A 12,629-nucleotide genomic window follows, 5' to 3' on the forward strand; every position below is an offset into this window, starting at 1 on the left:
CCTATAGTCCCTTTAACACAAGCAGATGATGTGCATTTAAATGGCTGTATTGTGAGAGTGTAATATATGTTCCATGTAAAAGAGAAAAAAAATGAAGCACACGGCTAAGGAAAGGTTTACAATCTACTCAGATAAAAATAGAAAAATACACTTTTAATGTGGAGGTGGTAAATGTGTTTCTGACACAACAGGCTTTACTTCTGGCCACTGAAAGCCTGTGCTTGAAGGGAATCCCATTAGGCTTCTTTTACACTTGCCGTAATTTTTGCGGGCCGTATTGCCGTAAAAAAGGTGATCCGCAAATACGTTCTTGACGGTGCACCGCAAAATCGAGCTTCCGTTGTTTTTGCGGCCCCATTGATTTTCAATGAGTGCCATGTCCATAAGCTGTGAAAAATATCAAGCAGGCTCGGTATTTTTTTCATGGCCATATGGCGTACAGCGTCCTTGACTAATTTATGCGGCCCCATAGAAATCTATTGGGGCCGCAAAATCACAGCAAGTGTAAAAGAAGCCTTAGGCCGAGATCACACATATGCCAGATACGGCCGAGTCTCGCAGGTGAAAACCCAGCTCTGGTGCCGGCACTCCGGAGCGGAGCGTGCAGCCGCACAGCAATACATGGAGCTGCACGCTCCGCTCCGGAGTGCCGGCCGTATCTCGCGTATGTGTGATCCCGGCCTTAGTCTTCCAGATGCACAATCGGAGTGAAATGCATTTAAGTAGTACTTGCTGCTTTTCTAGAAAATGGAGATTATTCTGTTAATGGATCGTAGTCTGCCATAATTTTAGCTGGAAAATGTATTTGCATCTAGTTGATGTGCGTATTCACTTTTTTGCTTTTCATCACGTTTTAGTTTTGTGCATTTATACCTTGGTGCCAATTGACTAACAGATTCAATATGTATTTTCAGCTATTTGTTTAAATTGTCAAAAAGAAAATGTGCTGGTTAATAAAAATGCGAACATTTGTCACCCACTTTGGAAATAAATACTTATGCAATTCACGAGATTTCCAGTTTTAGGTCACTTTTATATTTTGATAGATTGGACTTTTATAGACGTGGCGATGCCAGATACGTACCGCATTTCTTTGTTTTTACACTTTAGAAAGGGGTATGACTCAGAAAAAGGATATTAAAAAAAAAAAAAAAACACCATCTAGCGAAAAAATTTAATATATTTTACATTTGAGTCCTCTTTGGGGCTTTGGCACTGCATTTTATTGGATAAAGGCTCGCAGCTTCAACACTATTGCAATTCTATAGTATAAATGATAATGCTCCAGTCAATCCAGGTGCCGTCTGAGCTTCATGTGAGACCAAGATGGCACATCGGGCCCCCGTGTCACGTAGGGGAGCTGGTGCTCATGCACATAGCAGTAATTAAAATCGTCCAGAAGGTGACAGATTCCCTTTAAGCTATTACTATGGGCACACGGGTAATAGAATGGTTAAACCAGTCTTGCCTGTATGCCTCATGGCTGCGGTGTAGATCTTGAGAAATTAATTTATAATGTTTTATAGTAATGATTTTCAGCCTCCGGGGTGTACAGTGCCTGGAAGAAATCACTGCTTCCTCACTTCATTATGGTACCTCCCATCAGGGTGACACTGACCTTGTAATCCCATGCACGCGCGTGGTTACGTGAACCCTGTCCGCCCTCCTATGGGCAGTGTCTACGATGATCTTCTGCGCGGGCGCCGGGAGTCATTGTGCAGTAGCAGAGAGGGGTTATCTAAATACTCATTTTTGCATCGGGGAATGAGCGATGTTGGTAATGTCATGTCTACAGATATCCGCCTGGTCGTATGCACTTGTCTTGTTCTAATGAATAGGACAACTGAATCGCATGCATTCAAGCAGCTCAGCCACTGGCTGCCTGGCTTACGGTTGTACTTACTATGAATAGACAAAGCAACCAATATCCATACAACACATAAAATGTATTGCTATTCTTTACAAATAAAACCAGCAGAACAGCTTCAGATAAAATCCTAGACTCAACAAAAGTGGTTTCTCTTTTATGGGACAGCCACGGCCCTTAGACCTCAGTCAGATGTCTGTGTTCTATTCATGTTTTTTCTGTGGAAGGAGCATGCTTATTACACTGGTCAACAGCATTTTTGGTGCCAAAGATATTTCATCGAATTTAGGGTATTTTTGGGGTGCTGATTCTGAATATGTCATCAGTTTTGCCAGATTGGCTCAAGTTTTTGAGATTTTTGGTATCTTATTTATAGCACTTGTTGGTAAATGCGACGCATCATCTCATTAATTTCTTTGGATTAGTACTTGAACTGAGCAGTTCTCAATATAGTTTTGTGTTAATTAGTGTTCTAAAAGTTTGTTCATAGTGCAAAAATCAAGCTAACTTTATGTTGTCTGTTTTCCAGTGAAAAGCATGAACTCATCAAGAAGAAGTTGTCTTAACGATCCAGACTCATTCTGTTACATTTGTGGTGAATACACACTGCCAAAACATAGAAGAAACATAACAGACTTCGTAAAAAAAGTGTATTTTGCCTATTTTGGGGTTATGCTTGGGGACCAAGACAAGTTTTGGGCACCACACATAGTGTGCAAAGCATGTATCGAATTATTACGAAAATTGAGCAAAGGACAAAGAAAAAGCTTCAAATTTGGTGTTCCAATGGTGTGGAGAGAGCCAAAAAATCATCATGATGACTGTTATTTATGGTAAACACAGGTACAGGCACATCTTCACAATGAGGGACAGGCCTTCTTGCAGATTCCATGTTACTCCCATTTTCGTTTCTTATGCTTATTGAATCCTTGCACTTGCACTGCACAGAAATAACAGTCATCATGATGATTTTTTGGCTCTCTCCACACCATTGGAACACCAAATTTGAAGCTTTTTCTTTGTCCTTTGCTCCATTTTCGTAATAATTCGATACGTGCTTTGCACACTATGTGTGGTGCCCAAAACTTGTCTTGGTCCCCAAGCATAACCCCAAAATAGGCAAAATACACTTTTTTTACGAAGTCTGTTATGTTTCTTCTATGTTTTGGCAGTGTGTATTCACCACAAATGTAACAGAATGAGTCTGGATCGTTAAGACAACTTCTTCTTGATGAGTTCATGCTTTTCACTGGAAAACAGACAACAACATAAAGTTAGTGCAAAAATCAAGCTATGAACAAACTTTTAGAACACTAATTAACACAAAACTATATTGAGAACTGCTCAGTTCAAGTACTAATCCAAAGAAATTAATGAGATGATGCGTTGCATTTACCAACAAGTGCTATAAATAAGATACCAAAAATCTCAAAAACTTGAGCCAATCTGGCAAAACTGATGACATATTCAGAATCAGCACCCCAAAAATACCCCAAATTCATTAAAATATTTTGGACACCAGAAAAAAATTTTTTTGTTGTTGACCTGTTATAGTCAATGTGGCTGTTTAAATGTCAGTTTGGGGTTTTGTTTTTTGGGTGTTTTTTTTTTTCTGTGAATTGAATGGTCCATAAAAGTTAAGGAGTCACTAATCAAAATTATCGACACAAGTCTGTGAAAATCATGGCGATCACGCTGATGGCACTCGTGCTATAAGGATTACATATTTTGTGGCGGTCCCCATCAGGCAAGACTGCTGAAACACAGGGTAAACACTGACCAAACTCTAATCTGAGACACTGATTTGCTACATCAGTGATATTTCCCTTATGTAGAAACAGAGTGGAAACTGAAGCTATGGCATTCCTGCCTGTTTTCGAATTTGTGTTTTCGTTTAATTTCCTCCTCCTTTTATTTATTTTTTTTGTAGCTCATGCCTTTTTAAAAGTGTTTTTCTTATATTCTCCATTGTGGGCTGGGCAGCGTTTTGGATTTCCAGATTTTTTTTTTTCACCTGATTCTTCAATAGTGAATTTTGTGTGCAAAAAATGTAAAAAAAAAAATAAAAATAAAAAATGCAAAATTTGGTACAACTCTGCTCCAGTATCTCCCTGGAGTGATTTTACGCACATAAAGTAAAGTGATTATGTATAAAATGTATATTTTTTTTTTATTTACATTGAAATAAGAGCCTTAATGTGCAGTGTCTTTTCTATGTAATTTTTAATATTGTTTACATTTTCAGTTAAATTCTTACGTTTCCTTTTTTTTTTTGTTGTTGTTGTTTTGTATTTTACCCCCTTAACGACCGCCGATACGCCTTTTAACGGCGGCCGCTAAGGGTACTTAATCCACAGCGCCGTTAATTAACGGCGCTGTGGAAAAAGTGAATAGCGCCCCCCAGAGTCGGATTTTCTCTGGGGTCTCGGTTGCCGAGGGTAGCCGAGACCCCAGAGAACATGATTCGGGGGGTTTTTACCGACCCCCGAGTTGCGATCGCCGGTAATTAACCGTTTGCCGGTGGTCGCAACAAAAAAAAAAAAAACGCGATTTGCCGTTTAATTTCTCTGTCCTCCGATGTGATCGCACATCGGAGGACAGAGAAATGTGGTCCCCGATGGCCCCCAATAGCCCCCCAATACTCACCTACCTCCCCCGGTGCTCCTCGTGTCTCCCCATGGGCGCCGCCATCTTTTTTCCGGGAAAAAATGGCGGGCGCACGCGCAGTGCGCCCGGCACCCGGAAGATCTTTGGGGTCTCGGCTGCCGGGGGTAGCTGAGACCCCAAAGAACATGATCGGGGTCGGTTTGCACCGACCCCTGCTTTGCGATCGCTGGTAATTAACAGTTTACCGGCGACCGCAAAAAAAAAAAAAAAGCGATCAGTTATTTCTCTGTCCTCTGATGTGATCGCACATCAGAGGACAGAGAAATAGGGGGATTCGGGGACCCTATCATACTCACCCGGGGTCCCTGGGTCCTCTTCTGTCTTCTCCTGCCAGCCGGCTTTTTCATCATGGCGGACGCATGCGCAGTGCGCCCGCCATCTGCTGCCATCTGCCGGCCGGCAGGAGAAGACAAGTTGGGGCTAAAGTTAGGGTTAGAGTTAGGGTTAGGGTTAGAGTTAGGGTTAGGGTTGGGGCTAAATTTAGGGTTAGGGTTAGGCTACTTTCACACTAGCGTTTTTTGGCTTCCGTCGCAATGCGTCGTTGGAGAAAAAACGCATCCTGCAAAAGTGCTTGCAGGATGCGTTTTTTCTCCATTGGCTTGCATTAGCGACGCATTGCGACGGATTGCCACATGTCGCATCCGTCGTGCGACGGATGCGACGTGCTTTGGCGGACCGTCAACACAAAAAAAACTACATGTAACTTTTTTGTGCGACGTGTCCGCCATTTCCGACCGCGCATGCGTGGCCGGAACTCCGCCCCCGCCTCCCCGCACCTCACAATGGGGCAGCGGATGCGTTGAAAAAACAGCATCCGCTGCACCCGTTGTGCGGCGCTTACAACGCTAGCGTCGGTACGTCGGCCCGACACACTGCGATGGGCCGAGTACGACGCTAGTGTGAAAGTAGCCTTAGGCTTCTTTCACACTTGCGTCGGTACGGGGCGGTCGCAATGCGTCGGCCCGATGTACCGACGCACGTTGTGAAAATTGTGCACAACGTGGGCAGCGGATGCAGTTTTTCAACGCATCCGCTGCCCAGTCTATGTCCTGGGGAGGAGGGGGCAGAGTTACGGCCACGCATGCGCGGAAATGGCGGACGCGACGTACAAAAAAAAGGTTACATTGAACTTTTTTTGTGATGACGGGGGCTAAAGTTATGGTTAGGGTTGGGGCTAAAGTTAGGGTTGGGGCTAAAGTTAGGGTTAGAGTTGGGATTAGGGTTAGGGTTTGGATTAGGGTTGGGATTAGTGTTACGTTTGGGATTAGGGTTGGGATTAGGGTTAGGGTTGGGATTAGGGTTAGGGGTGTGTTGGATTTAGGGTTTTGATTAGGGTTATGGTTAGGGTTGAGATTAGGGCTGTTTTGGGGTTAGGGTTGTGATTATCGTTAGGGTTGTGATTAGGATTATGGATCGGGTTGAGATTAGGGTTAGGGTTGGAGTTAGAATTGGGGGGTTTCCACTGTTTAGGTACATCAGGGGGTCTCCAAACACGACAGCCAATTTTGCGCTAAAAAAGTCAAATGGTACTCCCTCCCTTCTGCGCTCTGCCGTGCGCCCAAACAGTGGTTTACCCCCACATATGGGGCATCAGCGTACTCGGGATAAATTGGACAACAACTTTTGGGGTCCAATTTCTCCTGTTACCCTTGTGAAAATAAAAACTTGGGGGCTAAAAATCTTTTTTGTTGGAAAAAAAAATATTTTTTTATTTTCACTACTCTGCATTATAAACTTCTGTGAAGCACTTGAGCTTTCAAAGTTCTCACCACATATCTAGATAAGTTCCTTAGGGGGTCTAGTTTCCAAAATTTGGTCACTTGTGGGGGTTTCTACTGTTTAGGTACATTAGGGGTCTGCAAACGCAACATAACGCCCGCAGACAATTCTATCAAAGTCTGCATTCCAAAATGGCGCTCCTTCCCTTCCGAGCTCTGCCATGCGCCCAAACAGTGGTTTACCCCCACATATGGGGTACCAGCATACTCAGGACAAATTGGACAACAACTTTTGGGGTCCAATTTCTCTTGTTACCCTTGTGAAAATAAAAATTTGGGGGCTAAAAAAATATTTTTTGTGGGAAAAAAATATTTTTTATTTTCACTACTCTGCATTATAAACTTCTGTGATGCACTTGGGCATTCAAAGTTCTCACTACACATCTAGATAAGTTCCATGGGGGGTCTAGTTTCCAAAATGGGGTCACTTTTGGGGGGTTTCTACTGTTTAGGCACATCAGGGGCTCTCCAAACGCGACATGGCGTCCGATCTCAATTCCAGTCAATTTTGCATTGAAAAGTCAAATGGCGCTCCTTTGCTTCCGAGCTCAGCCATGCGCCCAAACAGTGGTTTACCCCCACATATGGGGTGTCGGCGTACTCAAGACAAATTGTACAACAGCTTCTGGGGTCCATTTTCTCCTGTTACCCTTGGTAAAATAAAAATTTGGAGGCAAAAAGATCATTTTTGTAGAAAAAATGCGTTTTTTTTTTATTTTCACGGCTCTACGTTATAAACTTCTGTGAAGCACTTGGGGGTTCAAAGTGCTCACCACACATCTAGATAAGTTCCTTAAGGGGTCTAGTTTCCAAAATGGTATCACTTGTGGGGGGTTTCCACTGTTTAGGCATATCAGGGACTCTCCAAACGCGACATGGCATCCGATCTCAATTCCAGCCAATTCTGCATTGAAACAGTCAAACGGTGCTCCTTCACTTCCAAGCTCTGCGGTGCGCCCAAACAGTGGTTTACCTCCACATATGGGGTATCGGCGTACTCAGGAAAAATTGCACAACAAAATTTGTGGTTAAATTTCTGTTTTTACACTTGTGAAAATTAAAAAAAATGGTTCTGAAGTAAAATGTTTGCAAAAAAAAGTTAAATGTTCATTTTTTTTCTTCCACATTGTTTTAGTTCCTGTGAAGTACGTAAAGGGTTAATAAACTTGAATGTGGTTTTGAGCAGCTTGAGGGGTGCAGTTTAGAATGGTGTCACACTTGGTTATTTTCTATCATATAGACCCCTCAAAATCACTTCAAAGGTGATGTGGTCCCTAAAAAAAACATGGTGTTGTAAAAATGAGAAATTGCTGGTCAACTTTTAACCCTTATAACTCCCTAACAAAAAAAAAAATTGTTTCCAAAATTGTGCTGATGTAAAGTAGACATGTGAGAAATGTTATTTATTAACTATTTTTTGTGACACATCTCTCTGATTTAAGGGCATAAAAATACAAAGTTTGAAAATTGCAAAATTTTAAAAATTTTCGCCATATTTCCATTTTTTTCATAAATAATCGCAAGTAATATCGAAGAAATGTTACCACTAACTTGAAGTACAACATGTCACGAAAAAACAATCTCAGAATCAGCGGGATCCGATAAAGCGTTCCAGAGTTATAACCTCTTAAAGTGACACTGGTCAGAATTGTAAAAATTGGCTTGGTCATTAAGTACCAAATTGGCTCTGTCACTAAGGGGTTACCCTTTGGAGTATTTGCACTGCACATGCCTCAGCTCGTGTTTATTAGATGACCAACTTGCTACACGCAGACTGGCATTCAGTACCACCCTATGACTAGGGTCCATAACTGCCATGATAGTTCTTGTTTTATGGGATAGTATCTGGAGCTGTACTGATTTTGTTTTAGTTGTAAGAGTGAAATTTTAGCAGGGTGTGTTGTTTTTTTTTCTCTAATCTGGTAGATCCATTTGACCTATTGGTGTGATGTCATTTAAATATACTTATGTGAATAGCAGTAAAGCCTATATTTGTTTTTTTTTCCCGACTGTGTCTGTGCAAAAAAATTTTTTTTTTCTCCTGTCGGCACAGATGTATTGGAATTTTTCAAATCGATGAAAATCGCATAGAGCACACAGATGGAATAGTACGACCGGACAGTAGGAGGGTGGGTGGAGAGGTTTGTACGGGGAAATTATAACCTCGGTAACGCTTGATTAAGTCTGCCATTCACATGATTGACACTACAGAAAGGCCATAACCTCTATGTACTGTTATTACAAGAAGTCAGAACCAAAGGGGTGTATCACTGGGACTAAAGTGTTGTTCCTGACACCTCAGACTGGTGAGCGCAAGCTTTAAGACTATGTGCACACGCTGCGGATTTTGCTGCGGATCTGCAGCAGTTTTCCATGCATTTACAGTACCATGTAAACCTATGGTAAACAAAATCTGCAGTGCACATGCTGTGGAAAAAAACGCGTGGAAACGTAGTGTCGTTTATGCCGCAGCATGTCAATTCTTTGTGCGGATTCCACAGCCGTTTACACCTGCTCCATCTTAGGAATCCGCACAAAATCAGCCAAAAAACGCGGTAAATCCGCAGTGCGGTTTACCTGCGGATTTACCAAAATCAGTCCGGAAAAATCCGCAGAGTAATCCGCAGCATGTGCACATAGCCTAAAGGTACAGTACCTTCACACTGAACAACTTAACAACGATAGCGATCCGTGACGTTGCAGCGTTCTGGATAGCGATATCGTTGTGTTTGACACGCAGCAGCGATCAGGATCCTGCTGTGACATCGTTGGTCGGAGCTAGAAGGCCAGCACCTTATTTAGTCGCTGGATCACCCGCTGACATCGCTGGATCGGTGTGTGTGACACCGATCCAGCAATGTCTTCACTGCTAACCAGGGTAAACATTGGGTTACTAAGCGCAGGGCGCTTACACAGTGCAGGGAAGTGGACGCTGGGGGACCCGACAGACACCAGAATGTGAGTATGTAGTGTTTGGGTTTTTTTACATTTACACTGGTAACCAGGGTAAACATCGGGTTACTAAGCACGGCCCTGCGCTTAGTAACCCGATGTTTACCCTGGTTACCTGGTGACCTCGGCATAGTTGGTCGCTGGAGAGCTGTCTGTGTGACAGCTCTCCAGCGACCACACAACAACGAAACAGCTTACCAATAAATAGTAACAGCACTGAATCTGAACTTCTGGGAGCCAAGAGGAATTGAGACTAGGGATGAGCAGACCAGTGGAAGTTCTGGTACCCAAACCAAACTTTATTCCAAAGTTTGGTTTGAGTACCAGAACTGCTCCTGAACTTGAACCCAAACCCCATTGAAAAGAATGGTGACCCAAACTTTTGCTATGGAAAATTCCCCCTCTTGAACATTGCAAGATCCGTCTGGGAACCACCCATGTTCGGTATTAAGCACCAGACACTAAATGTCTGGTGCAAACCCCAATCTTTTAAGTTCGGGTTTTCCTTTCTCTAGTTGAGATAGCGGACAACTTAAAGATCTGGTGCATTGACAGAGCAGTCCTCTGAGCAGTGTACGCAGGCACCTAGACAAAGAGGAAGCCCGATTTGGAGGGGCAAAGTGCTCGAACTTGTCCCAGAAACAACTTCTCCTAACAGTACCAACGTCACCAGGTCTGAGAAGAACGTGTAATTTTCTTTGCGAATGGCTTTACACCATTTGGGAGCATGTGATGTCAGCATGCGCCTTGCTCTACAGTAGCAACAGCCTGCAGAATACAAGGCTTCCCAGGCTGAGAGAGTTCTAGTTGGAAATGACCTGATTACAAATATGTAATAGTTCTTAGCCACTTGATTTCCAGGACTTAAATTCATGGAGACCCGGCTTGGAAAACTTCCCTGTGATGGAGATTTAGACATCTTTCTTCGGGATTACAAAAAAAATCCTGCAGGCAATACCATCTACTCCATGGTCAGTGAGCACAGTATTTAATTCTAGAATTTACAGGCAATGCCTTTTAAGCTTTTGCTGTCCTTCCATCAGAGCTAGATGGGGGGGGCTATGACGCAAATGACACAATAAAAAAGGCCTTGGGCAGGGAATACAACCTCACCTGATCTGGAAGGAAGGTGAGCCAGCTGGGGACTGCTCTGCCAGCCAATTACCAGGATGTTCTACTTTCTCTGGCCACTTGGTCCAGACATTATTTCATTGATACGCGCTGATACTTTACGTGTAATAATGTTGTCATAGTAGGAAAGCATTAAGCTACTTATGGGTAGCGGCATTTTTCAGAGGCCCATGACAGCACTACGAGAGAGGGGATCCGCCCTTAAGGAACAGGAAACCTACAGATACAAAAAGGCGGCACCTCTCCCATGCATCAGTTGTATTTCAGAGCCTGAGAGGACTACCGCGGTTAGTGGCACACAAATATACATTTTGAAAACAAAAATATCCTATTATATTGTAACTAGACACCATACGTGAGATCTACATATCACACTATATACATATTAGGAAGTGCAACCCCCACGTGAATAGGGAGGGAACTAAGGGTGCTGTCATGGGCCTCCGAAAAATGCCGCTACCTGTAAGTAGCTTAATGCTTTATTTGGACTCCCATGACAGCACTACGAGAGATTTACAGAGATGTAAGCTACCTTAGGGAGGGACTATAGTCTGCAGCACCCTTAACCCGAAGGTGAGATCAGAGGAGGACCCCAAATCCAACCGATAGTGCTTAAAGAATGTGGAAGGGGATGACCATGTGGCCGCCTTACATATTTGTTCCACTGATACTCCAGATCTTTCTGCCCAGGATGACGCCATGGCCCGGGTGGAATGTGCCTTTAGATTCTGCGGAGCTGGCCCCCCACCCGCTGTATAAGCCAGAGAGATAGTTTCCCTAATCCATTTAGCCAGTGAATATTTCGATACTCTACACCCTTTCCTTGGAAGGAAAGAAGGAGTGCCTCATCTTTCTTCCAATTATCGGTGACCGAAATATACTGTAGAAGAAATCTAACGTATGAAGCTCCTGCTCTTTGGGATTAGAGGGATTAGGAATAAGAGATGGCAAAACTATCTCCTGCGATCTATGAAAACGTGTCGCTACTTTCGGCAGATATGCTGGGTCTGGCCTAAGGACTACCCTGTCTGCCAAGATTTGTGTGTATGGGGGAAGTCTGGAAAGTGCCTGGATATCCCCTATCCTGCGAGCTGAGGTTATGGCAATCAAGAAGGCTGTCTTAAGTGTCAACATTTTGATCGAGGCATCTTGTAGAGGTTCAAAGGGGGGTTTTGTTAGAGAGGATAGAACTAAATTTAGATCCCACGGAACTGTTCTGTCTTTATATACTGGTCTAGTTCTTAACTGCCTTCATAAATCTCGCTATCCAATAGTTGTTAGCTATATTACAGGAAAACGGGGCACCCAAGGCTGAGACCTGTACTCTAAGGGTACTAGTAGAGAGTTTTAACTCAAACCCCTTCTGCAGAAACTCTAAAATTTGTTGTATCGGCACCCCCTTCTTGGATATTAAATTTTGAACAGGTCAAGAACTTCCTCCAAGTCCTAGAGTAGATTTTCGTAGTTATTTGTTTCCTACTCTTTAGGAGCGTTTCTACTAAGTTTGGAGAGAAGCCTTTATCTACTAACAGTGACCGTTCAAACTCCGCGCTGCCACTTGTGGATGGGAGATTGGTCCCTGAGAAAGCAAGTTCGGGATCTCCGGCAGTACCCAGGGAACCGATACGGACATTGTTCTGAGCCAGGCAAACCAAGTTCTTCTGGGCCAAAAGAGGGCAATAAGGATGACTTTTGCTCGATCTTCCCTGATTTTTCTCACAACTAGAGGTATCAAGTTCAATGGTGGGAAGGCATAAGCAAGCGGAAAATTCAATTTTATTAGAAACGCGTCCACCGCCAGGGGATTCCCCCTGGGATTTAGAGAGCAAAAAACTTTTACTTTTCTGTTGCTTCTGGTGGCGAACAGATCCACTACTGGCTGACCCCATCTGTGGACGATATGGTTGAAAATGTCCTCGTTGAGAGACCACTCTCCTTGCCTTAATACGTTTCGGCTTAGGAAATCTGCTGTTATATTCTCTTTTCCTTTGATGTGGAGAGCTGTCAAAGATTGAAAATTGAGCTCTGCCACCTGGAACAAGCGATCCGTGATCCACATTAATGTCTCGGAACGTGTTCCCCCTTGCCGGTTTATATAGGCGACTGCAACTCTGTTGTCCGACAGAATTCTGACGTGCTGGCCCTGCAGATATATGAGGAATTTTTTAACAGCCAATTCAACCGCCAACAATTCCCTTTGATTGGATGAGAACATTGTGAAGGGTTCCCATTGC

The sequence above is a fragment of the Ranitomeya variabilis genome, chromosome 1 (genome assembly GCF_051348905.1).
Source record: "Ranitomeya variabilis isolate aRanVar5 chromosome 1, aRanVar5.hap1, whole genome shotgun sequence".
NCBI lineage: Eukaryota > Metazoa > Chordata > Amphibia > Anura > Dendrobatidae > Ranitomeya > Ranitomeya variabilis.